Source organism: Macaca mulatta, chromosome 3 (genome assembly GCF_049350105.2).
Source record: "Macaca mulatta isolate MMU2019108-1 chromosome 3, T2T-MMU8v2.0, whole genome shotgun sequence".
Taxonomy (NCBI): Eukaryota; Metazoa; Chordata; class Mammalia; order Primates; family Cercopithecidae; genus Macaca; species Macaca mulatta.
Window position 1 is genome coordinate 20,293,687 of NC_133408.1, and position 26,657 is coordinate 20,320,343.

The 26,657-nt window shown below is 36.9% G+C and overlaps 1 long non-coding RNA gene across 1 annotated transcript; it reads right to left on the reverse strand.

The window, feature by feature from the left end:
* Positions 1-1,949: 1,949 nt before the first annotated feature.
* Positions 1,950-10,477, reverse strand: LOC144340132 (uncharacterized). Its single transcript, XR_013415853.1, has 2 exons — positions 10,342-10,477; positions 1,950-6,540 (listed from the first exon to the last, which is right to left on the reverse strand). It is a non-coding gene; the product is annotated as an uncharacterized LOC144340132 (long non-coding RNA).
* Positions 10,478-26,657: the final 16,180 nt, after the last annotated feature.

A 26,657-nucleotide genomic window follows, 5' to 3' on the forward strand; every position in this document is an offset into this window, starting at 1 on the left:
AGTTAAAAAAAAAAATGACAGGTAAACCAAGCACCATGACATGATAATTTAAAACAAAGATGATAATTTAAAACAAAGATGATAATTCAGGGAGCTTTAAAACTTTCCAGAAAGCTTTACAAAGCCTTCCCTAATCTGACGCATTAATGGAACTCTTGAGTATGTATTTGGTACTACACTTGGGCTATTTTAGAGCTCACTTTAAATCATCCACTAAACCTACAATTGAATCCAGCTAAAGAATGCAACTAAGCAGAAGCAACTGTCCTTGGCACGACTAATAAACAGTGAAAGTTTAAATATATATACATAAATATATATAGAGAGAGATTCATAGTACAACTGACCAACAGTATTGTTTTCTTAACATCTATCTTAAATGACAAAGATAAAATCAGTTATTTCTAGTAGTTGTTTTTTTTTTTTTTTTTTTTTTTGGAGTCTTGATCTGTCACCCAGGCTGGAGGGCAGTGGTATGATCTCAGCTCATAGCGACCTCCACCTCCCAGGTCCAAGTGATTCTCCTGCCTCAGCCTCCCGAGTAGCTGGGATTATAGGTGCATGCCACCATGCCTGACTAATTTTTGTGTTTTTTTTAGGGATGGGGTTTCACCATGTTGGCCAGGCTGGTCTTGATTGAATCATCGGCCTCGATCTCCCAAAGTATTGGAATTACAGGTGTGAGCCATTGTGCCCAAGCAGAATTTTGTTTTGTCTCACACACTCCTTTCATATTTATATAGCTGCTCTGAGACAGGTTAAAAAAAAAAAAAAAGATGTCAGGCCCTTTGATGAACCTGATGTCTTTGCTCTTAGCCATGCCCACTGGCTCTGCAGGTTGACTATTCCACTGCTTTTGCCGGCATCTGAAAGGTTAAGTATATCAACCCTACTTAGTGTCCCACAATTCAAGAATTTTGGAAGATACTGGAGATTCTATTCTAGACAAAAGTTAGTTCTAAGGGATCACTTCACATTGCATAATGAAGATCAAAATTAAAACCTCTATGGTCTAAAAGAAATAGTCTGGAAAGTGTCAGGAGGATGTCAACACACTTATGAGGAAACACACCTTCTCTGATCACAGGGTTTCACGTGGGATTCTTATGATACAATCAACAACTAATGGTCCAATGAAGCTACGTTAGCCAATTTTTCGTGTCTAAATATGTCAATAGAGAATTAGCCCTACCTGAATATTTGAAAGGGTAATCCTAAAAGATGTAAAAAAGCGGAGTGATGTAATAAAAATGAGAGAGGAACAGAACCAGCATCAGAAACCTGAGGGCTCCTGTCACATCACTGCCTTGGTGCTTGAATCAGGTGTCAGGTAGAAGAGGTGGCTCAGCAGAAAAGATGATGTGCCGGGGGGTTGTGGAGCCAGTCCGCCAGAAGCTGCCAGTATCGGGACAGAGTAGTGGCCAGGACATCAGATGTCCCTAGGACAGCTCGGAGACATCAGCTCAAAGTTTTAGGAAAATGACAACTCTAAGAAATGAAGAAATCCTCTTTCAGGTGCATGCTCATTTTAGGAATTACAGTACTCCGGATAAAAATGATAAAATAATTGCCTAATTGATGACATTATTTTATACATCAGAAGACTTTAGAAAACATATATTATTGTACGTATAGTACCAAATGTTATTTAAGGCAGAGTTACAGAGTGAAGAGCTTTTCTTAATTGAAAAATACCAATAGATTCTCTAAACAAAGTAGCTATTATTTAATAATACTAATATGATTAAAATATGAAGGCAAGGAGAACCCAATCATATGAAATGAGACTACACTCTGGTCAATACTCCACTAAGTGTTTTATGTACATGAATGCATTTAACACAACAATTCAAAATTACATATTAAATATTGGCAAAATTTTATACTTGCTGATTGACATCATCTTTTAAAAAATTGTGTGGTTAAAACCAAACCTCGAAACACAATCGTAGATTATAAAACAGAAACCATATTTATTTAGTACATTGACATTTAATCACTCTTACATAATGTTTTCTTAAAAAAAATTCTTCTACTAGTTTTAGAGGCCTTAAAAATGCCTGTGCTTCTATTCACAATAGCAAAGACTTGGAACCAACCCAAATGCCCATCAATGATAGACTGGATAAAGAAAATGTGGCACATATACACCATGAGACACTATGCAACCATAAAAAAGAATAAGTCCATGTCCTTTGCAGGAACATGGATGAAGCTGGAAACCATCATTCTCAGCAAACTAACACAGGAACAGAAAACCGAACACCGAGAGTTCTCACTCATAAGTGGGAGCTGAACAATGAGAACACATGGACACAGGGAGGGGAACATCACCCAGTGGGGCCTATGGGGGGTGGTGGGGGGTAGAGGAGGGATAGCATTAGGAGAAATACCTAATGTAGATGAAGGGTTGATGCATGCAGAAAACCACCATGGCACATGTATACCTATGTAATAAACCTGCACGTTCTACACATGTATCTCAAAACTTAAAAGTATATATATATATATAAAAAAAGAATGCCTACACTTATATACATTTAGTTCCTTCTGGAAGACATCATAAAAATTCCATGCTTCATCAAATGCTAAGATATTTGAGCTAATAATGTACAAACTGAAAAAAAAATCCAAGATAATCAATATTTTTAAATTATTTCTCAAAGTCTCTTTTTCACATGTGAAACTCATAGCTTTGTACACTCTTGATTTGGCATCTCTTTTATGTTTGGTATTTCCTGGAACAATGCTATTAACATATACTCTGGGGGTGGGGGAAATTTGATTTGGCTAAATGCGGAGATCACACACACATAATCTTAAGGATTAACTTCAGAAAGTGGACTCAAGATAATGAGTGATCAAATTTACTTGCCCTGGGCCAAATTTAATTCTTGTGATTTAATGCATGCTTTAAACTGGTCAATCTAAAAATATGTGTAGCCTTCTCTTTTGGAATTTATCCCTTCATTGTGTAGCAGGACAAGCCGCAGACAAAACTCCTCAGACATGGAGTTAAAGAAGGAAGGGGTTTATTCGGCCAGGGGCATTGGCAAGACCCCTGTCTCAAGAATCAAGCTCCCCGAGAGAGCAATTCCTGTCCCTTTTAAGGGCTCACAACTCTAAGGGGGTGCGTGTGAGGGGGTTGTGATCAATTGAGCAAGCAGGGGGTACGTGACTGGGGGTTACATGCACCAGTAATTAGATCAGAACAAAACAGGATAGGGATGTTCACAGCGCTTTTCTATACAATGTCTGTAATCTATAGATAACGTAAACAATTAGGTCAGGAGTTGATCTTTAACTACTAGACACAGGGTGTGGCACCGGGCTGTCTGCTTGTGGATTTCATTTCTGCCTTTCAGTTTTTAGTTTTTCTTTCTTTGGAGGCAGAAATTGGGCATAAGACAATATGAGGGATGGTCTCCTCCCTTATTCCCCCATTTTGAGACTCTCACTCAGTAGTGGGAGTTCTCACTTTCATTTTACTACCCATGTCTTCTTGCAAGACAGATCGATAGTGATTCATACAATGCACGTGTGCTGAAGCATTTTGTTGAATTAAGGTAGCAATGAAGCTTTTTATCATTTGAAGAAGTACAGGTAGCAAACAAGGGAGCAATAAGCAGGTTCCTATTACTATTATAACTCTTATTATAAGAGTTTTAAATTTTCCTAGCAGTGAGAACCATTTTCTAAACATGGCCCCAGGATCAAATCCATGCCACAGGTGCACGGGCACATGTGCCAGTTTTGTCATATCTCTATGTCTTCAACTACTTGCCCTTGATTATCTGTGTAGGCAGCAATTAGTAAGGTTAAATTTCCTACAGACCTCTCCTTTAGTTGCTAGCAAGTAGTCAAGAGCTAATCTATTTTGACAGATAGCATTTCTTATCTGAGTTTCTTGCCGGGCCAGAATACTCAAGGCTCTGCTGGTTTTATTAGTGATTATTTTTAAGACAGCTTGTAACTGTATGATTCGATTGATCATGTAAATGGGGGTCTGGTATCCCCATGAGCCATCTTGTGCCTAAGTAGCAGGCCCATAATATTGTATGATTCTCTCAGGGTGACATTTATCATTTTATCAATTTCCTATAACTATGCTTCTGCGTTCGTGGGAAGTATAGACAGGGAAGCCCAGGAGTTCGCCTGTTTTTATGGGCAGTAGGAAGAAAGAAGGTTTAATAGTGCCAATAGCACTACTCTCTGCCTACTGGTCAGGCAATTTGGCATAAGCTCTATGCCTACATATCCAGTAAAATCCAGTGGGGGCTGTCCAGTCCTAGTGGGACTCTGGGTGGGTCCACACGGTTGGCAACGTTGGGAATTTACTAAATGGATTCCTTTCTGTGTGATTCGAACTCCATCAAGTGACTGTTTTTGTGGTACTATTATACAGTTTCTGTCTCAGACAACTAAGTCATCCTATGGGGTGAGTGAATTATTTTCCTTCTCTAGCTATGCAATATTGTCCAATAATTGAGGCTTTTACGACCTGGAAATTATCAGGGTGATTCTTTTGAGCCGGGAATTCATCAAGAACTGGGTCTGTAGGTACTAATTCTCGGGCTTCCCATGGCCATTGATCTCTTATTACAGTTCCTCCACATATATAACATGAAGCGACATTGAGAGACTGGGCTACACGCTCGGCTAATTGCAAAAACACATTTCTTGTTTTTCCTGGAATTTCTAGTACTGACACATTTAGTTCATCACAGAAAGTGAATCTACATCTTGTTGGTTTCTGGGAGCCCCAATCAAATACTCCCACTGATTTAGCCATTCTTCAAAATAAGGAAGACCAGTTTCACATATGGTAGTGTAAAAATCCTGAATAGATTATCCACCACAGGTCTAACAATACAACAAAAAAGTTACAAGTGGCAGTAATTCCAAGAAAGTAAACATTGTTCTATGTTATAAGTTTTTCTAAATATGATTAACAGTATTCATTTTTCAAAGGTGAAAATTATCTTTATAATAAATAAATAGAAAATAGAAATCAGAGAAAAATGAATGTCAATTCAATGCTTCATTAGAAGTGTCCAACCACATTCAAATGATAGGAGACTTTGTGGATTAGATTAGCATCTCTCCCCAGTTTTACGGTCCTGTGATGGTTTCTTCCCATGTACAATTTCTATACATCAAATATAATAGGTAAATTAATCTCTATAACAAGATGAAAAATGAGATCATTATAATTATGTGAAATAGAAAATAAATTGGTTGACATTATTAGAAAAGCAGCAAATGACAAGCTCTACTGTAATTATATTTTCAAAGAAATCCATGATACTTGAAGATTATATTTCCTGGATTTGTCAGAGAAAGGCTTTACAAAATATTTTTTTCTCTTATCATTACAATTCCTATGCTTGCAGCAAGTTTGTTTTTTGTTTTCTGACTATAAGAAATTATCTGACTTAAAGCTGCTGTACTAACTATTCATGCAGATGACTTAAAAACATACCACAGATATCAGTAAAAGCTCCTTCAAGACTTAAAATAAAGAACATGTGTGAAAGTGCCCTATATGTGTATGCCCTTTTAAAATATTCTAAAATGACTGCAAAGTATTAGTGATCTAGCTATTCATGTCTCTCAGGTACCTATAAGTGGTAACAATATCGAAAATAAAGATGACATTTCTAGCCATGGCAGATTAAACTTGCCTTAGAAGAGGCTGAGAATAAGTCAATCTCATGATATACTTTAAAATAAAAGGTTTTCTGCCAACTCAGTGAATACAGACAGAGAGAAATTGGAAGGAGGGAATATTTTTCTGAAACTTGTGCATTTTTATAATCAGACTACCTTAATATAAATCGCTGGGTGGTGCAGATGTATGCCAAGCTTCTCATGGGGTATAACTAAAGAAAAAATATAGGTACATTTCTCGTATATTTATGAAAAAGCAAATCACAGAGGATAATAAGAAAAAGCAGGTACACTTCTTCTATATTTATGAAAGATCAAATACATAAACTTGAGAAGAAGATATTATCATTTCCATTGTTCAAATAGGGAAACTGAGTTTCAAATATGAGTAAACAAATTACAGGTATTAACTCATTATCTTCTATAGAACATGCCTATAATCTTGACATTTTCTCAGGGATGAAGTGCTGGTCTCTGGAAAACAGCTACATTTTTTTTTCTTCGTGTTGCTCAGAGGCAGAAGGAAAAGTGGAGAAACCATCAGAATAGCAAGTTTTGTTCTACTGAAACAAATCAGATCCACCCGTGGGAGCCATGTTAGAAAATGTTTGATTTCATGCTTCCATGACGTCAGTTTATGTAAGGCCACATTAGGAAAAAAGAAGAATACGCAGGACATTCCAAGGAGCACTGGCCACCACCCTCACAGAGGACGAATATGGAGACAAAATTCATGTAAGATTGTCATGAAACAATCCCTTTTTAGAATTACATTTTAAGAATGATGTATCCTTGTATATTGGTTATATTGGAGTGGAAAACTTGTCTTTTCATTCAAAGTCCCGTTGAAGAGTAGTTGGCAAACATTTTCTGGAAAGGACCATATGATAAATATTTTAGAATTTCCAGGACAAAGGGAAAAACAAAAAATATTATTTATTCTTGTTTCAAATGTAAACATTAAAAATTGTACACACACACACACACACACACACACACACACTAGTTTGTGGTCCACACAAAAACAGGCAGCAGGCCAGATTTGGCAATAGGCCCGTATTTTGCTGACCTCTGATATAGAACATGAAAAGCTGAGCAGAGATGTGATAAGGATTACACATCATGCAAAATACTGAATTTGACCAGGGATGGAACTTTGAGTTGTTTCTATTTGAAGAAGGACTGAGTGTGTTTAATTGACATCAGCATTTTTAACATAATGTGTGAGCAAAGGATGGATCGTGGCGGGCTTTTTTGCTGGATTCTTCCCAAACATCCATATTCCACCAGTTGTTTTTTCTCTTCCAGCTGTGGCAGTTCCCTCTGCCCTCACAGTGATCACGTAAGGAATGGATATAGAACACAATTCTGGCCAATAGGTTATATAGGGAAGTCTGTGTGGAGGCATTCCAGAAAGATTTTCTTAAAAAGGAGACCTAGGTGCTCCTCTTGTTTTTTGATATTCTTAATATGGTTCTATGTGAATATGAGATGTGATGCCAGGAACAACTGCACCCATCCTGTTACCAGCCTGAATGGGAGACCGGTATGCAGAACGGCATATCAAAAAGTTAATGTTATCATTTAGCTGGTTCTGCCTGCTTCTCCACCAAGATCTTAGAATGACCATAGATTCATATATTTTCTAAAACTCTTTCTAGATTATTTCTGATTCACAAAGGATACTTGTCTTTTATGTTATTATAACTGTATCTTTGACATTTTAGCTTTTATCTGTATTTCTGTGAACTTAAAGCATTCTTGGGTTCAGAGCTATTTACATTTTTTTTTTTAAAAATAGCTAGGTCTTTTAAATTTTAGCTTCTGTCTATTTTGTGAGGTACTTGAGAAATAGGGCAACCTCAAAGTATGACTTACGTGGACATCTTGATTTTAGGTGTCCAGATTTTCTGCAGATCTAGCATTCAAATGCAGACTGAGTTGGCCTCTTGCACTTGTACTAGGCTATGGCATATACTGGTCAGTCTGTGGATGGTGCCAGACACCTTGGTGCCCATCTGTAATCTGGCCACCGGAGTAGAATGGCATGGTACAGTTAGGTGTGGTGTTAGTTGAATTAGAAAATACAAAGCAAGGAAAGATGCAACCACCTGTGGCTGCTGTTACCTGAAATGCACAGTAGATGTGGAAACATCACTAAATAGGAGGTAGATTGAGGGTTGTCTTAAGAGAGAGAAATGTATTCCAGTGCAGGAGGGGTGGAGGTAATTCTTCTCCCTTTAAGCCTAGAGAACATTGCTAATGTGATACAGAGAAATTGTATGTTTGGAGCTCTATGGGCTTGAAACTTGTATGTGGAGTTCACAGCATCAGAGAAGCAGTCAAGCCAGGAGGTGTAAGCCTGTATCTGGCGCTACAAAGAAGGAAGTTGAAATATAACTGGAGAGCCCCCCTCAGAAATAACTAAGAAGTTTGGAGAATACATCCTTGAGGTACACAGGATAATGAGACTTCACTTTAGATGCTGAAGTGAAGTTAATTTTAACACCAATTTTATTTCTCTTCCTTGTACATTCTGTATGTATTCCTTCTCACTTGTGCTCTGCAACTATTTTCTATCAGATTGAATTAAGCACAAATGAAAATGAAGGCAAAATCCTTACCCACACTAATCCTGCCAGGTAAGGGTATAGCACTTTTCTTCCAAAAATCTCCGAAATAAATAAATTGCACTGAGCCTGAGTTCTTGGATTTAGACAAACATTTCCAAAATAGAACTATTAACCTGTCACTGAAGTGGGGGCAAGTCACCCTTCTTATCTGGCAAATATTAAAGAATGTTGGATGAATGAATTTTACTACTGCTCTATCTCATGGGAGTAAATTAGGCCAACAAAAAAAATGTGTGAGTTGATCAATTATTTGTGTTTATTGGCAGGACATTCCTAAGATAGTCTACCACGTACTCCCTCAGTTTATATTATGTTGGAGATGTCTAATATGGTTTTAAAATCCATTATTCAGAAATACAGGGAGAAAGTCTACATCTTTTATGTGCCAAGCCATGAAAGAAAGTGGTCATTGAAATAATAAAAGCAGCCTTTGTCTTAGGTAAGTTTCACATAAAATTCTGCATGCTGGAATTCGGAATTGCTTTGGGAACCAGCCAGACAACAGCCAAAGTGGGGACAGGACAAAATAAAGAAGGACATGTATGAACTATGTACATTTCATATGTCTTGAGTTTTATCTAAAGTAAGTCTGAATGCATATTCACTGGGTCATTTCCAAACAATTTTGAAAATATTATTTATACTTCATGGATAATGAACACTATAGGTTACAGATCTTATTTATATTGCACATCAGAGATTCGGATATTGGTACCAGAAACTCAAATGTGATTGCCAACCACACTGAACTGAAATATTTCTGCCACTGCTATCAGAAAAAAAATTGCTATTTAAGGATTCTGGACCAATTGAGCAACTGCTAGGTATTTTTCGAAGAATTCTTTCATTCATTCATTTCTTCATTCATTCGTTTAACAAGAATGAGTGTTTACTATGTGTGAAGCCCTGTGCTAAATGCTGGGAATATAAATAGTCCTGAAACTAATGTAATTTATGGTCCAGTGTATTTTAAACTCCCAAAGTTAAAGTTTTTTATATATGCATTGTAATAGTATGTATAATGTAAGTCAGATAAAAAATAGCTAGTATTTCAGAATTTAGATAAAGAAGGACACTAGCCTAGGACAAGATAATCAACATAGCAGGAAACTATATTCAAAGTAATTGTCTTGCAACTTTGTTGTGAATGTTTTATTTCTTCTGCTTTAGATTTTCAATCAGTGTAATGAATATCTATGATACAAAAAGTATGCTAAAAACAAGGATTCTTTGGTAAAATGACACAAACCAAATGAATGTTTATATTTTATATATCTCCATTATATTTATTTTTTCTAAATTAGGAATCCATGAGTCATCCTTGACTCGTTTACATTCTTCACCAATTTCTCAGTGCCCCACTGCTCAACCATTCCAACCTATTGATTCAATGTTCCTCATATATCTCAAATCCAGTCCCTACTCTTCGTTCTCGACTGCTGCTATCTTATGCCAGGACACCATACTTTTTCCCTGCATTAATAAAATAACCATAGTATAGGGTTTTCTGCTTTCTTTCTGGAAGTGCTCTGAATTTATCTTCTCATGCCACACAGACTACATTCTGAAGTCCACTTTTGTTCCCTTTATTATACTTCTCCTGTGGCTCTCCAATGCATACAAGATCAATTCCAAATCCCTTCGCATGGCATACAGGGTCATTTCTGTTCTATTTTCTGTCTGCTTTGGGGGCTCCATCAAGTACCACTGTTCCATCGAATACCCTGCACATTCCTCACATTGAGTCACTAACTGTCCCTGAAACATCTCCTTCTCTGTCATCCCTTGTTTATTGTAATGCTTTTTTCCCTCCTGGTTGCCCCCCTTCAACTGTCATTTATATAGTAAAATATTACTCAATTTTCTGTTTAACCACTTTCTCCTCCTCAAATCTTTCCAAGCAAGAAAAGTTCTCTAATCCCTACTCTATTAGGGATTCTTACATTGCTATAAAGAAGAAAGTTCCCAAATATGAGTACCTGTGTACCATTTTAAACTATTGGTCTGTAGAATGAAAATTTCATTGATTTTCACTTACAGCTTTTACCTTACAGCTCCTGAACCATTCCATACTGGCAGACACTGGGAACAGTATGGCCATTCTTTTGAATCTAATCTATTATCAATAGCATCCTAGGGAAAAAAAGAGTTAATACCATCAAGAAAATGTAAATTCCAGGACTTTGTTTTGCATAATGGTCAAAACTTGCATTTGCAATTGAGGAACATTAGACAAAAATATTTAGTATAGTAAGGTTGACTTTTCTTTGAAACTCACAAATCTTATTTGCTTCAAAAATTAGTGAAATCCTTTCCTTATTAAACAACAACAAAAAATACCTGAGGCTGGGTAATATATAAAGAAAAGAGATTTAATTGACTCATGGTTCTGCAAGTTGCATAAGGATGGCACCAACATCGGCTTGACTTCTGGTGAGGGATTCAAGAAGCTTAAAATCGTGGTGAAAGGCAAAGGGGAGCAGGCATATTACATGGCAAAAGCAGGAGAATGAAAGAGAGTCACGGAGAGGAAGGTGTCACATTCATTTTTTTTAAATTTTACTATAACTTCTGGGATACATGTGCAGAACATGCAGGTTTGTTACATAGGTATACAGGTGCCATAGTGGTTTTCTGCACCTATCAACCCATCATCTAGGTTTTAAGTCCCACATGCATTAGCTATTTGTCCTAATGTTCTCCCTCCCTTTGCCCCACACCCCCCAACAGGCTCCAGTGTGTGATGTTCCCCTCCCTGTGTCCATGTGTTCTCATGGTTCAATTCCCACTTATGAGTGAGAACATGTGGTATTTGATTTTCTGTTTCTGTGTTAGTTTGCTGAGAATGATGGTTTCCAGCTTCATCCATATCCCTGCAAAGGACATGAACTCATTCTTTTTCATGGCTACATAGTATTCCATAGTGTGTATGTGCCACATTTTCTTTATCCAGTCTGTCATTGATGGGCATTTGGGTTGGTTCCAAGTCTTTGCTATTGTGAATAGTGCTGCAATAAACATATGTGTGCATGTGTCTTTATAGTAGAATGATTTATAACCCTTTGAGTATATGCTCAGTAATGGGATTGCTGGGTCAAATGGAACCCTTTTAACTGACCAGATCTCAGGAGAACTCACTCACTGTCATGAAGATAGCAACAAGCCATGAGGGCTCCACCCCCATGACTGAAATACTTCCCACAAGGCCCCACCTCCAGTGCTGGGGATTATAATTCAGCAGGAAGCAGGCAGGCACAATGTCCAAACTATATCACCTACTCAAGGGAAAGTTAGCTACTTTCTCTTCTGTGGTCTAATAACTAGCTACTGCAAATCTTTATTACTGGCAGTTATCTCAGTATCTGCCTACCTAATAACTATCAAGCTCCTTAAGAACATGAACTGTGTTGAATTCACAGTGATTTCCTCAATATCTTACACAAAAGCCCTGATTTGTATAAAATTCAACTCCTGTTTATCAAAGAAATAAGAAATCAACAACTGTATAAATAGAAAACACAATTCTTTTTAATATATTCTTTTAAATACAATTATGAATGCTGCTGCTGTGAAGATCCGCATGCAAAGATTTGCATGCAGATGTAACTAAAGGCCATTATAGCTCTAGTAGAATTTTCATAGATCTGCAGGAAAAGATTTACAATGCAGATCCATGGACATATGTTGAGGTACACATTGAAGTCCATTTGTTTACATCTGGATATTGTCCTGGGCTGAATTGTGCTCTCTTGCAAATTCTTACACCATAAATCCTAATTCCAAGTACTTCAGAGTACTCTCAAAAGAGAGTAGAGATGCAGTAAATGTACCTGTAACTGGAGGAACTCAAATGTTTCCATGGGATGCATTTAAAAGAATGTTTTACATGTAGAATAAAGAAACAAATTACAGTGGCTCACGCCTGTAATCACAGCATTTTGGGAGGCCGAGGCGGGAGGATCACTTGAGGTCAGGAATTCAAGACCAGTCTGTCCAACATGGTGACCATTTCTTCTAAAAATACAAAAATTAGCTTGGTGTCATGGCGTGCACCTGTAATCCCAGCTACTCGGGAGGCTGAAGTGGGAGAATCCCTTGAACCTGGGAGGTGGAGAGACTCTGTCTCAAATAAACAAAAACAACAACAACAAAAAAAAACCCCACAAATTACTCTTTGAGAAGTTTAATCTCCTATGCTTTTCTAGCATGTAACAAAATGTGCTATTTTGCTTTAAGTGTGTATATTTCACTCAAGAAAGACAAAGAAAAATGATGTTTCACTCAAGAAAAAAAAATAGAAGAATAAAAAGAGAAGGAAGAGAGGAAGGGAAAGAGAAAGGAGAGGAGAGGAGAAAGAAAAATAGAAACTTCCATTTCTTCAGGTGACATCTTTTTGATGCCAGCTATCTACTTAGTGACCAAGCATGACCGATGTATATACGTATTTTGGCCCCATGTTTGTTGCAGTTATCTGCACTTGCTAAACTGTCCTAATATCCTCGTAAATTCTTCCCTGTAGGACTCTAGCAAAGTCCTCCCACAACTCCATGAATCCTTAGAGCCGCCATCCCTTCCTGATGCTAGCTTCTTCAAACTTCAACAACCAATTTGGAAGCACAGATTAACAATTTTTTGTTTAGTCTTTTGTTCATTTATTCAAAAGAATAGTTACAGAATACCTTAGAGGTAGTAATTATAAATGTTCTAAAAACCCTAGAGACTCAAAAAATATCAGAAAGGATACAAATAAGAAAGCATACAGGCTGGGCATGGTGGCTCACGCCTGTAATCCCAGCACTTTTGGAGGCCGAGGAAGGTGGATCAGTTGAGTTTGAGATCAGACTGGCCAACACGGTGAAACCCCACCTGTACTAAAACTACAAAAATTAGCCAGGCGATAGTGGCGTGTGCCTGTAATCCCAGCTACTCAGGAGACTGAAGCAGGAGAATCGCTTGAGCCTGGGAGGCAGAGGTTGCAGTGAGCTGGGATAGCGCCACCGCATTCCAGTCTGTGCAACACAGTGAGATCTCGTCTTGCAAAAAAAAAATATATATATATATATAAATAATAAATAAGAAAGCGTACAAGCACCCATGGCTGGTAATTTTCTTAATATAACATATTAACTGTGCTTTATTTTCTGGAATCAAGTCTTTATAAGATATATACCTTGCAAATATTTTCTTCTATTCTGTAGGTTGTCTTTTCATTGTCTTAAGAGTTTCTGCAAAGGACATATGATTTTAATTTTTATCTGAAGTTCAGTTTTTCAAAGTTCATTTTTTGAATCATCTCTTTGGTTTCGCATCCAAGAAATATATGCCTACCCCAAGATCACAAAAGTCTCTGTTTCTGTTTTCTTTTAGAGGTTTTATAGCATTAGGCTTTACATTTAGGTCTAAGATCCAATTTGAATTGATGCATTTTAAACAACTTTATTGAGGTATATTTTGCATAGCATAAAGTTCACCCATTTAAGGTGTGCATTTCAAAGATTTTTAGGAACGTTACCTAGTGATGCAACTATCACCATAAATCAGTTTTAGAACATTTGTATCTCTCATCTCAATAATATTCCTCATACTTATTTACAATTAATTACTGCTCCAACCCTCAGCCTCAGGCAAGCAATAAGCTAGTTTCTGTTGTATAAATTTGTTTTTATGGACATTTAGTGTAAATGGAATCATAAAATACATGATCTCTTGTGCGTGGCTTCTTTCATTAGGCAGAATGTTTTTGAGGGTCAGCCACAACATAGTGTGTATGAGTAGTTCATTCCTTCTTATGGCTGACTAGTATTCCATTGCATGATTATAACAAGTACTGTCTATCCATCCACCAGTTCAGGGGCATTTGGGTCCTTTCCAGTTTTTGGCGATTATGAATAATGCTGCTGTAAAGATCTGCCTGCAAGGATTTGTATGCAGATTTGTTTACATATGGATATTGTCATGGGCCGAATTGTGCTCTCTCGCAAATTCTTGCACCATAAATCCTAATTCCAAGTACTTCAGAGTGTGACTGCATTTGGCGATAGTGTCAGTAAAGAGATAATGCAAGTAAAACGGGGCCATTAGAGTGGGCCCTTATCCAATATGACCAGTTTCCTTACAGGAATTGGAGTATACGACCCAGGCACACACACAGGGAAAACCAAGTGAAGACATTGGTAAAAGATAGTCATCTGTCACCAAAAAAACGAGACACTCAGAAGAAACGAATCCTGCCAACAACTTGATCTTGGGCTTCTATACTCCAGAATTCTGAGGAAATTCATTTCCGTTATTTAAACCACCTGTTTGTGGTGCTTTGCTATGGCACCCGTATCCAACTAATACATACATCAATTTGTTCCAGTAACATTTGTTGTAAAAACAAAACTATCTCCACTGCATTGTCTGGGTACTTTTATCCATATATGTGTAGATTTATTCTGGATTTAATATTCCATTCCACTGACCTATTTATCTGTCTTTAACCCAATACCAACTTGTCCTTTATTGATGTAGATTTACAGTATAAGACTTGAAATCAAGCAGCATTAGTCCTCCATTTTTTTTTCTTTTTCGGACTTGTTTTAGTTATTCTAACTTCATTGCTTTTTCCATATGAATTTGAGAGTCAGATTGCCAATTTCCCCCTCAAAATTATTGCTGGGATTTTTATTGGGATTGCATTATACCTGTTGATCATTTGGGGAAGAACTGGCATCTGAACATATTAAGTCTTTTGAGACATGAACAAAAATCTATTTAGACCTTCTTCAGTTAATCTCAACAATATATTGAAGTTTTTTGGGCATAGATCCTACACATTCTTGTTACATTTCTCCCTAAACAGTTTACATTTTCATTATACTTTAATAATATTTTAAAATTTTATTGTTGATTGTCATTAATAGAAAGACATTTGAATTTATGTATTGAAATCTTGTTAAAATCACTTTAGCTCTAGTAGACTTTTTATAGATTCCTTTGGGTTTTCTACATAATCTTTCTTAAACCTTTAGGTTCACGAATACATGTACAGGTTTATTATGTAGGCAACCCTATGTCAGAGGGATCTGTTGTACAGAATATTCCATCACCCAGGTACTAAGCCTAGTACCCATCAGTTATTTTTCCCGGTCCTCTCCCTTCTCCCACCCTCCACCGACAGGTATGCCAGTGTTTCTTCCCTTGTATGTGTTTACGTGTTCTCATCACTTAGCTCCCACTTATATTTACATCAGAACATGTGGTGTTTGGTTTTCTCTTCCTGCACTGGTTTGCTAAGGATAATGACCTCCAGCTCCATACATGTTCCTGCAAAGGACATGAGTTCATTCTTTTTTTATAGTTGCATAGTATTCCGTGGTGTAGATGTATCACATTTTCTTTCTGCAGTGTACCATTGATGGGCATTTAGGTCGATCCCATATCTTTGCTATTGTAAATAGTGTTGCCATGAACATACATGTTCAAGTGTCTTTATAACAGAACAATTTATATTCCTTTGGTTATATATACAAAGGATTGCTGGGTCAAATGGTAGTTCAGATTTTAGCCCTTTGAGAAATCATCACCTTGCTTACCACAATGGTTGAACTAATTTACTCTCCTACCAACAGTGTATAAGCATTCGTTTTTCTCTGCAACAGTCCCAGCATCTAGTATTTTTTGACTTTTTAATAATAGCCATTCTGACTGGTGTGATACAGTATCTCATTGTGGTTCTGATTTGCATTTCTCTAATGATCAGTAATATTGAACTTTTTGTTGTTGTTGTTGAGACAGAGTGTTGCTTTGTTGCCCAGGCTGGAGTGTAGTGGCATGATGTCCGATCTCTGCAAGCTCCGCCCCCCAGGTTCATGCCATTCTCTTGCCTCAGCCTCCCGAGTAGCTGGGACTAAGGCGCCCGCCACCACACCCGGCTAATTTTTTGTATTCTTAGTAGAGACGGGATTTCACCATGTTTCCCAGGATGGTCTCTACCTCCTGACCTAGTGATCTGCCCGCCTCGGCCTCCCAAAGTGCTGGGATTACAGGCGTGAGCCACCGCGCCCGGCCTGAACTTTTTTTCATATGCTTGTTGGCTGCATACGTGTCTTCTTTTGAAAAGTCATCTGTTCATGTCCTTTGCCCACTTTGTTATGGTGTTGTTTGTTATTTTATTGTAAAGTTATTTAAGTTCCTTATAGATGATAGATACTAGACCTTTGGCAGATGCATAGTTTACAAAAAGTTTCTCCCATCCTGTATATTATCTTTTGACTTTGTCAATAGTTTCTTTTCCTGTGCAGAAGCTCTTTAGCTTAATTAGATCTCATTTGTCAATTTTTGCTTTTGTTGCAATTGCTTCAGTGTCTAAGTCATGAAATCTTTCCCATTCCAAAACCAGAATGGTATTGATTAGTTTGTGTTCCAGGGTGTTTTAGTTTTGGGTTTTACACTTAAGTGTTTAATCCACCTTGAGTTGATTATTGTCTATGGTGTATAGAAGGGTTCCAGTTTCTATCTTCTGCATATGGCTAGCCAGTTATCCTAGCACCATTTATTCAATAGGAAGTCCTTTCCCCATTGCTTGTTTTTGTCAGTTCCGTCAAATGTCAGATGGTTGTAGGTATGCAGCCTTTCTGGACACTCTATTCTGTTCCATTGGTCTAAGTTTCTGTTGTTTGTTTGTTTTTTGGAGACAGAGTCTCGCTCTATCCCCCAGGCTAGAGTGCAATGGTGCAATCTTGGCTCACTGAAATCTCCCCCTCCTGGGTTCAAGTGATTCTCCTGCCTCAGTTTCCCCAGTAGCTGGGATTACTGACACATATGCTGCCACACCTGGCTAATTTTTGTATTTTTAGTAGAGACGGGGTTTCACCATGTTGGTCAGGCTGGTCTTGAACTCCTGACCTCAGATGATCCACCCGCCTCGGCCTCCCAAAGTGCTGGGATTACAAGTGTGAGCCACAGTGCTGGGCCTAGGTGTCTGTTTTTGTACCAATACCATGCTGTTTTGGTTACTGGAGCCTTGTAACGTAGTTTGAAGTTAACTAGAATGATGCCTCCAGCTTTGTTCTTTTTGCTTAGAATTGCCTTCAGTATTCCAGTTCTTTTTTGGTTCATGTGAATTTTAAAATATTTATTTTTATACCTCCGTGAAGAATGTTATGCTATCTAATAATATAAATATTTATATCAGGGCAAAAATATCCTTAAATACTGCTTTAGTTGTTTTGCCCACATTAAGATATCCTATGTGCTATGGTTTGGATGTTTGTTCCCTCCAAAACTCATATTAAAATTTGGTTGCCATTGTGATTTTTGAGTGGTGATTGGTCCTTGAGGTCACTTTTCTCATAAATGAATTAATGTTGTTATGCAGGAGTAGGTTTATTATTATGGGAGTTGATTTTTTTTTTATTAAAAAGGTAAGTTTAGATCCCTGTCTGCTCTCTCTCCCTCTCTCTCTCTCTCTCACACACACCCTCTTGTTTTCTGCCACATCATGGCATAGCAAGAAGGCCCTCGTAAGATACCCACACCTTGACATTGGATTTCCCAGTCTTCATGATCGTAAGCCAGTAAATTTCTGTTAATTATAAATTATCTAGGTCTCAGATATTCTGTTACAGCAGCACAAAGCAAACTAAGACACTATATTTCCATTTTTATTCAACTCTAAACATTTTCCAATTTTTCTTTTGATGTCTTAAGTACATAATTTAGTTTTTAAATATTTGAGGAATTTTCAGGTATTTTTCTGCTACTGAATTCTATTTAATGCCACTGCATTTAGAGAATATGTATTTTCTTTTAACATCATATGTTCATATTACATTTAAATACATAAAAGTACTTGAATGCTTGTAATTTATTGGGACTTATTTTGTTTCATAATATGAGCTATCTTGGTAAATGCTGAGTGTACATTTGAAAAGAACAATTCTTCTTACCCCAGTTCTCACATATTTTAATCAAAATGAACCTTTGCTCTGTTAAGTATCTTAATCCTGCAAAGTAATTAATGCACTTTTCTCCATGCTATGGAGAAGTAAACCTTAAAATGACTTGAAATTAAAATAAATTCATTTCTCTCCTGCTATTTTGCTTAAGGGTAACAACTCATGGGGAAAAATACAGACTACCACACTTTCTAATTTATAGCAGAAATTACACACACACAGAAATACACAGAATGAAAAAAACTAAAAGGCAAAGGATTTGTGCACTTGACGGTTTCCCCTAAATGCGATTTCTCTAGATGGAATTTCAGTGCACGTAAAGTTCATAGAGTATAGAGCCCTTAGGAATTTTACATTCCTATGGTAAAATAGAATACACGTTTTCTCTTTTAGACTACTTAAAAAATGACCAAAATCAAAAGGCTATACAAACACAAGCAATCATGTATTTAATCATTTCTTTTTAAAAAAATAGTGTGTAGCAGAAACCATCCTAATTTTTTTTCAAGTTTTCCAATAATGAGTTCAAGATGTCTTAACCACATGTCACTGAATCTTTGCAAATTTAGGATCATCTGTAGGACAACAGACTTGTACTTTCAAAGTATGTTTGCTTTCAAAAGGCCTCAGAACTCTGAGACTCTTTCCACCCTTCATGAACCTCACCATTGAATGACTCACTATGGGTGGGGAGTGTGGGATATCACCCTTCATAAGCCCACCAATGTGGTCTTGGCAGTTACTTGACTCCTCTGACAAAATGGGAAATAACACAGGGAAGCCATCATGCTATATTTTCATGCTACACAGAAACTCTTCTTGCTAGAAATATTACACAGATTTGCAAGGACTTAGAAGTACATAAAATATATTTTGATGCTTTCTCTTTTATACAGATGTTTGTTTATATTCAGTTTATCAGAAAATATCAATAATAAAGTTAACACTGAAAATCAGAGGTATTCTCTAAGATCCCCAAACCAAATTCATTCACATTTTAAGATTTTCAATCATATCTTAAATCTTGACAGAAGAATTTGCTATACATAAGGGGAAAGGTCATTTCCCTGAATATGCAGGAAAAAAAAATCACAAAATAATACTGCATTAACCTAACCTCATTTTTTTTTTTTTTTTTTTTTTTTTGAGACGGAGTCTCACTCTGTTGTCCAGGCTGGAGTGCAGTGGCCAGATCTCAGCTTACTGCAAGCTCCGTTTCCCGGGTTCCCACCATTCTCCTGCCTCAGCCTCCCAAGTACCTGGGACTACAGGCACCCACCACCTCGCCCGGCTAGTTTTTTGTATTTTTTAGTAGAGACGGGGTTTCACCTTGTTAGCCAGGATGGTCTCGATCTCCTGACCTCGTGATTCGCCCGGCCTCCTCATTTTTAATTTGACTTGAAATAACATCAATAGCTGATTCTGCTTCATATGATGATTATCAGCACCTCGTAAAACTGTGACAAGAACAACATTTTTATATTAATTTAATATATAAGTTCACATTCACATTAAAAAGTCAACTGTAACAGAATTGACTGTAGCCAAGTGTATTTTATGTTAATGAAAAAAGGCTAAATGTAAAGTTTCATATTGTTCTCTTAAATTTTTAATAGATTTCTCCAAAATTTGGTATACAATATTTATACCAACCATAGAGCATGTTTCTTAATGTCTTTTGAAGCCTTGAATAGAAAAAAAAGTAAAATTGGCCAGGCGCAGTATCTCACACCCATAAGCCCAGCACTTTGGGAGGCCGAGGCGGGCGGATCTCGAGGTCAGGAGATCTAGACCATCCTGGCTAACACGGTGAAATCCCGTCTCTACTAAAAACACAAAAAAATTAGCCAAGAGTGGTGGCGGGCGCCTGTAGTCCCAGCTACTCGGGAGGCTGAGGCAGGAGAGTGGTGTGAACCCAGAAGGCAGAGCTTGCAGTGAGCCGAGATTGTGACCCTGCACTCCAGCCTGGGCGACAGACCGAGACCTTGTCAAAAAAAATAAAAAATAAAAAATAAAATTAACCACTGAATATTCGTTTTGATTTTAAGTGGTTGATAAATTACCTTTATGTTTTTCCTATCACGTAGAGAAATAGTTGAAAGGGTACACACATCAACATGGATGCGGGGTTGTAGGAGTATTGCATATAATACTGATAAAAGGCAGATCACAAGAAGTGACTTAATTGCATTCCTAATACCATAACCAATAATTTAATTTACCCCCCATACTGCTAGCTTCCTTCTCAAGGGCAGTACCCGTCCTGTAGGACTGATGTGAATGTAGAAAGTAAAATGTTTCAGAAGAGACTAAGCTACGCTTACTGACTTTCTTTGTTCTTTTTCAACAAATTGTGAAATAGATAATAATTTCCATTTTACCAACTACATATTTAACCACAATGGTTAAAAAACTGCAAGACACCTGTTATTTTAACCTTGAAACTCCATTTTTCAAGATCACACAGGGACTGTAAGTAGGGAATAACAATAGTTGATTTTCCTTTATGAGTAAAGACAGTTAACAGAGATTCCACATTATGAAAAATGGAATTTTATAGCCAGAAAGATCTTAGTGATAACAAATATAAAATAAAGAAACTGAAGCTTAGAAAGGTTAAGTGACTCGCCCAACTTTCCCCAAGCTGATAGTGACAGAAGTAGCATTGAAATGCATGCCTCTTGAATTACATATTTTACTGAATGGCTTACCTTACCTTAACTTTCACATCAACTGCTCCATTGACTTTTTCATTAGGGGAAAAAGACATTCCTGGGCTTTTAGAATAATCTCTTTGTGGAGCTGATTCAATTTTGGCCGTATTTCTTTATAACCACGGCATGTTCATACTTTACAGAGTTCCGATGGGCTGGGTTCCAAAGACTGTTAGAAACATAGTCAAATGGGACTTGCAAACTGACTGCTCTTAATGGCCACTTCCAAGAGAGCTTCAGGCCATTAAAAGTCACCTATTCTGTTTTATTGGGCACACAGCCAGTTAGTTCCACAGCTAGTGTTGTATTGAAACCCAGGGCCTAGCTGATACTTTAGGAAATTTTCCTCTTTTCTTCTCTCATTCCACTTCTCCAATCTAGAAATAAACTTGAAATGACAGACTGATTGTAAAGAATCACTCAATAAAAGAATTAATTTAAAGGCCATAGCCTTTTATTCACTTATTACAGATAATAATTTCCTAGTCTGCCTTTCATTACAGCAAAAAAATAGGTAAGCACAAAAACTACTGTTTATACCTGTGCAATTAGTTTGTGTGTGTGTGCGCGTGTGTGCATGTGCATGCACGTGGGGTGTGTGGATAATGAAACAGCAAGAAAATAAAACTTAAGCTTTAGGGGTGTTCATTTGAGTAGGTCCTTTCCAACGCCCCGGGAGAGGGTTAGCAGCGGTTTCACATGACCATGCAGTGGGTTCACATAACCACATGTTTTTAGAAAATTCATAAAAGTAAGTTACTTTTACTGTAGTTGGTTAAGAGGGCCATGTCTTTTCACTCTCGCTTAATTTTCGTCACACTTCACCTGGCGCAGAATGTTGTCAAAGTGATTGCAGGAATACTTGAGATCCATCAAGAGGAAGTTGAATAGGGGATACACTTAGTTCTGGTTTAGGGTGCTTCCCAGTCACTGCCACATATGGTCAAGCTGTTGTCCGTAAGTTTTCTAGGCCAGTCAGCGACAGGTCTAGAATGCCAACCAACGTTTTCTGAGTTTAATGGTAATGATCTTAACACTGTAGGACTGAGATAAGAAAACATTTTCTGTATTTACCAATTAGTAAATATTCTAGGCTTTGTGGGCCACATATGAGATATTGTATGTTCTTAAAAAAAAAAAAATCTTAAAAATATTGGTGGCTCCCGCCTGTAATCCCAGCACTTTGGGAGGCCGAGGTGGGTGGTTCACGAGGTCAGGAGATTGAGACCATCCTGGCTAACACAGTGAACCCCCATCTCTACTAAAAATACAAAACAAAATTAGCCGGGCGTGGTGGCGGGTGCCTGTAGTGCCAGGTACTCGGGAGGCTGAGGCAGGAGAATGGTGTGAACCCGGGAGGCGGAGCTTGCAGTGAGCCGAGATCACTCCAGCCTGGGCGACAGAGCGAGACAACGTCTCAAGAAAAAAAAATTTTTTTGTCATACATTAGATAAATGCATATGATGCTTCTGTTTTTGAACGCTCTATTCTGGGTGATTGGTCTATTTGTTGACATTTTCCGTGATATCACAAATCTTATTTACTATAGATTTGTCACAGGTCTTAATAATTGATGTTATAAATTCTCCAGATTTCCTTGACAATTACTTGATCTTTTCAATTTAATATACATTTTAAACTCAGCTGATTAAGTTTAGATTAGGATTGAATTAAAATTATAGATTGATTTGCAATAATTGACAACTTTACAGAGTCTTGCATCTACAATATACAATATACGGATGTGGTATATTTCTAGATATATTTAGGTCTTCTTAAATTTATTTAAATAAGATGTTATAGCATTGGTTGTAGAAATCTTTTGCATCATTTTAAAATTTACATCTATGTACTTAATATTCTCTATTTCATTTTCTGTACACCATTGGTTTATAGAAATGGAAATGTTGTATATTGTTATTACATTCTGATACTTTACTAAATTTACTTATTAATTCTAATATAGTTTTGAAATTACTTTAGATTTTCCAGGTACACAATAATTGTCTACAATCAATTAAAACTATTACTTCATTTTCAGTCTTTATGTAGTTTCTCTCTAGTATAATGTTGATGAAAAGTGATGTTAGAAATTGTCAATCTTTCTTCTCCAGTCTGAGGTGGGAAGTTTTCAACGATGGACGGTAAGGTTAATGCTGACTACGAAGTTTTGTGTAGATACTGTTCAGCACTTCCCTTTTATTTCTAGTTTGTAAAGGCTTTTTAATTATAAGTGTGCGTTTAATTTTCTCCCTTGTTAACACGTGAATTTTATGTTAACATAGTGAATTATTATAACTGATTTTCAAATGTTAAAACATACTTGATATATTATCATTTTTGAATGTGGCTTGATGTAATGTGCTTAAGATATTTTTATCTATGTTCATTGGAGAAATTGGTCTGTAATTTACCTATATTATAATGTTCTTATTTTATGCTGATATCAAGGTTATGCTGTCTTCATCAAGAGCTGAGAGATGTGGCCAGGCACGGCGGCTCACGCCTGTAATCCCAGCACTTTGGGGGGCCGAGGGGGGCAGATCACAAGGTCAGGAGATGGAGATCATCCTGACCAACATGGTGAAATTCCATCTCTACTAAAAATACAAAAATTAGCTGGGTGTGGTGGTGGGCGCCTGTAGTCCCAGCTACTCAGGAGGCTGAGGCAGGAGTATCGCTTGAACCCAGGAGGCAGAGATTGCAGTGAGCTGAGATTGCGCCACTGCACTCCAGCCTGATGACAGAGAGAGATGCTATCTCAAAAAAAAAAAAAAAAAAAAAGTCTTTGTTGTTGTCATTATTTGTTCTCAGAGATAATCTCTGTAAAATTGGTGTAATTCCCTCCTCTGAGTATCGGGAAGAATTTACCAATGAAGCTCTCTAGACCTGGAGTTTATGGGAAAAGTTTTAACAACAGAATCCATTTAATTAATATTATACAGGCATTTTAATTATTTCTTCCATTGTTTTCCATGGTAAGTTTGTTTTTGAAGAATCTATTGCTTTTATGTAGATGTCAAGTCTATTGAAATAAAGTGGTTGATAATATTTTCTTAATTCTCTTTTAATATTTGTGAATTCCTTTTATTCCTGATATTGGTAACCTCTTTTTAGTTCCGATATTGATAATTGTTTCTTTCTTTCACTCATTAGTCTTTCTACATGACCAGGTTTAGTAAACTCTCCAATAAGCCACTCAAAATAATGAGCATAGCATAGATCCCACATTCATGGATCCAATATGTCTATATTCAGAGGCCATTTCTGCTACTTATGAGCTATGGTACCTTAGGCAAATTAATTAGCCATGCGTTGCCTCATGTGTCCCTTCTTTAAAAAGGGGATAATAGTAATAATATATACCTCATAGGGTTGTTTTCAGGATTAAAAGGATTAATCCATGTAAAAAATTAGAATGCAACATGATACATACTAAGCACTTACTAAACATTAGCTGTTATTATTGTATTTATTACATTTATGTCTATTGCTCTCCAGAATGGAAAGCACACAATATGAAAATATCAATAATTTTTAGGCACAAGAAGCTAGATCCCTAACACATCAACATTGCAGAGTTAAAATTCTCACCATGATTATTTTTGATGTTCATAATTTATTCTTCTGGAACTCCTAACTTAATTTCTCTCTAATGCATTAAAAATGGAAAAAACACCATGAAAGCTGAGGGAAAGTGCATTTGCGGGTAGCTCCTGGAAGAAGCTGGTAGTAGGTGTTTTGTTTGTAATTTGCTCCAGATTCCTTTTGGGCTTCATGGATCTTTAATCTTTTAATGCACTGTGGCTTCAGAAAAATGCTCAGACACAATCTCCAAAAACATCAAAGCTGGGTATGCACAAACCAAAAAACAAATTATACTGGCTCAGCCCAGATCATGTTCCCGGTAAGTCAACACCCTGGGTAGTATCTTTCAAGTGGATGCAGATGCATGTACACACCAGACACACACACACACACACACACACACACACACACACACACACACACATACACAGGAACAGGCAATTCATGAATTCATGTTAGGCATTGCAGTGAATGACTGTTGGTATCAGACAAACCTGTGTGGATTCTTGCCAGTGTCAGCTGCCTGGACACTTTGTAAGTCATGTAACTGCTCAGACTTAGCTTTTTCATCTATGAAATATGGGCAATATCATTACAGATCTCAAAACCTTATTGTGAATATTAAATGGGATAATGCATTTAAAACTCTCAGAATACCACTTTACACTTAGTAATGATTCAAATGACTGTAATTATCATCACCATAGCCAATTTTTTTTTTTTTTTTTGTAAGACGGAGTCTAGCTCTGTCACCAGGCTGGAGTGCAGTGGCGTGAACTTGGCTCACTGCAACCTCCGCCTCCCAGGTTCAAGCAATTCTCCTGCCTCAGCCTCCCTAGTAGCTGGGACTACAGGCACACTCTGCCACAACCAGCTAATTTTTAATTTTTGTATTTTTAGTAGAGACGGTGTTTCACCATGTTGGTCAGGATGGTCTCTATCTGATCTCCTGATCTGCCCACCTCGACCTCCCAAAGGGCTGGGATTATAGGCATGAGCCACCAAGCCCAGCCATCATAGCCACTTTTAAAATACATTATCTTTTCAGTACTGCCTGAAGTTTACAAACATCACTAAATCTTAGAAAATCTTAACATACATTGGTTCCTATCGTTGATAACTCCGGGGGAATTGTATTAAATTCAGCCTTCATTTCTACCAACACTGGCACTTGTTTGACACATTGTTTATTAACGTTTTTCGTCCTTTTCATGTTGAGGTCTGTTCTTCAATCTTTTGAGAATCAGTGTGATTCTGTGGTTGGAGTAGAAGCTTCGTATTGGGTTTGTCACAGATATGTAAATAGATTCCACTGGGAACGGCATGAAAGTGTAAACTCATCTTGGAATTGTTTTTCATAATCGTAAGTGTTTTAATCATAACTTAAGCTAAACAAAAATCAAGCTACTCACTACCTCATTCATAGCTGTCTGAGTGGTAATGGTCAAGAAAGAAAGAACCACTCATTATAGAGAGATTGTATTCGATTGTAAAGCTAACCTTTAAAATTTCTAAATTATTTTCCATCCACATTGGAAAATTCTTTAGAAATATCTGTAATGATTGATACATCCTTTAACATGGTGCTACTTTAGTCAGGAAGAAATATATCTTTGTTTTTCTGGGGAAAAAGTAAGCAGGGGTTAGTACGAAGAGGAAAAAAAATCTTATTAATGTCCTGTCTCTACTCCAATAAATGTATATTAATACTTCAAATATATTAAAATAAAATGTGCCCTTCATTTAACTGAAGGATGAATTAGGAAACTTCCTCAATAATTTCCCAAATATAATTTAATATAAAATACACTAAGTTCAAGTCATAAAAAATTAATGACTGCTACCCATTTCTATTGCAGTTTCATAAAAATGATTATTCACAATGCAATTTGTACATGTGAAAATTTAGTTGTTGTGATAAAAATATAACCACAAGAAAATGGACTATGCTGAATTTCAACTTCGTTAGTTTGCAAAGGCAAGGTACTTGTTTATAACATGTATTTTTTCTAATATATTAGCTAAAATACATTTTAAATGTAACATGTAATATACTAATGTTTTTAAGTAAAAGCTCATCTCTAGTGTAAAATGTTTTAATGATGATATTG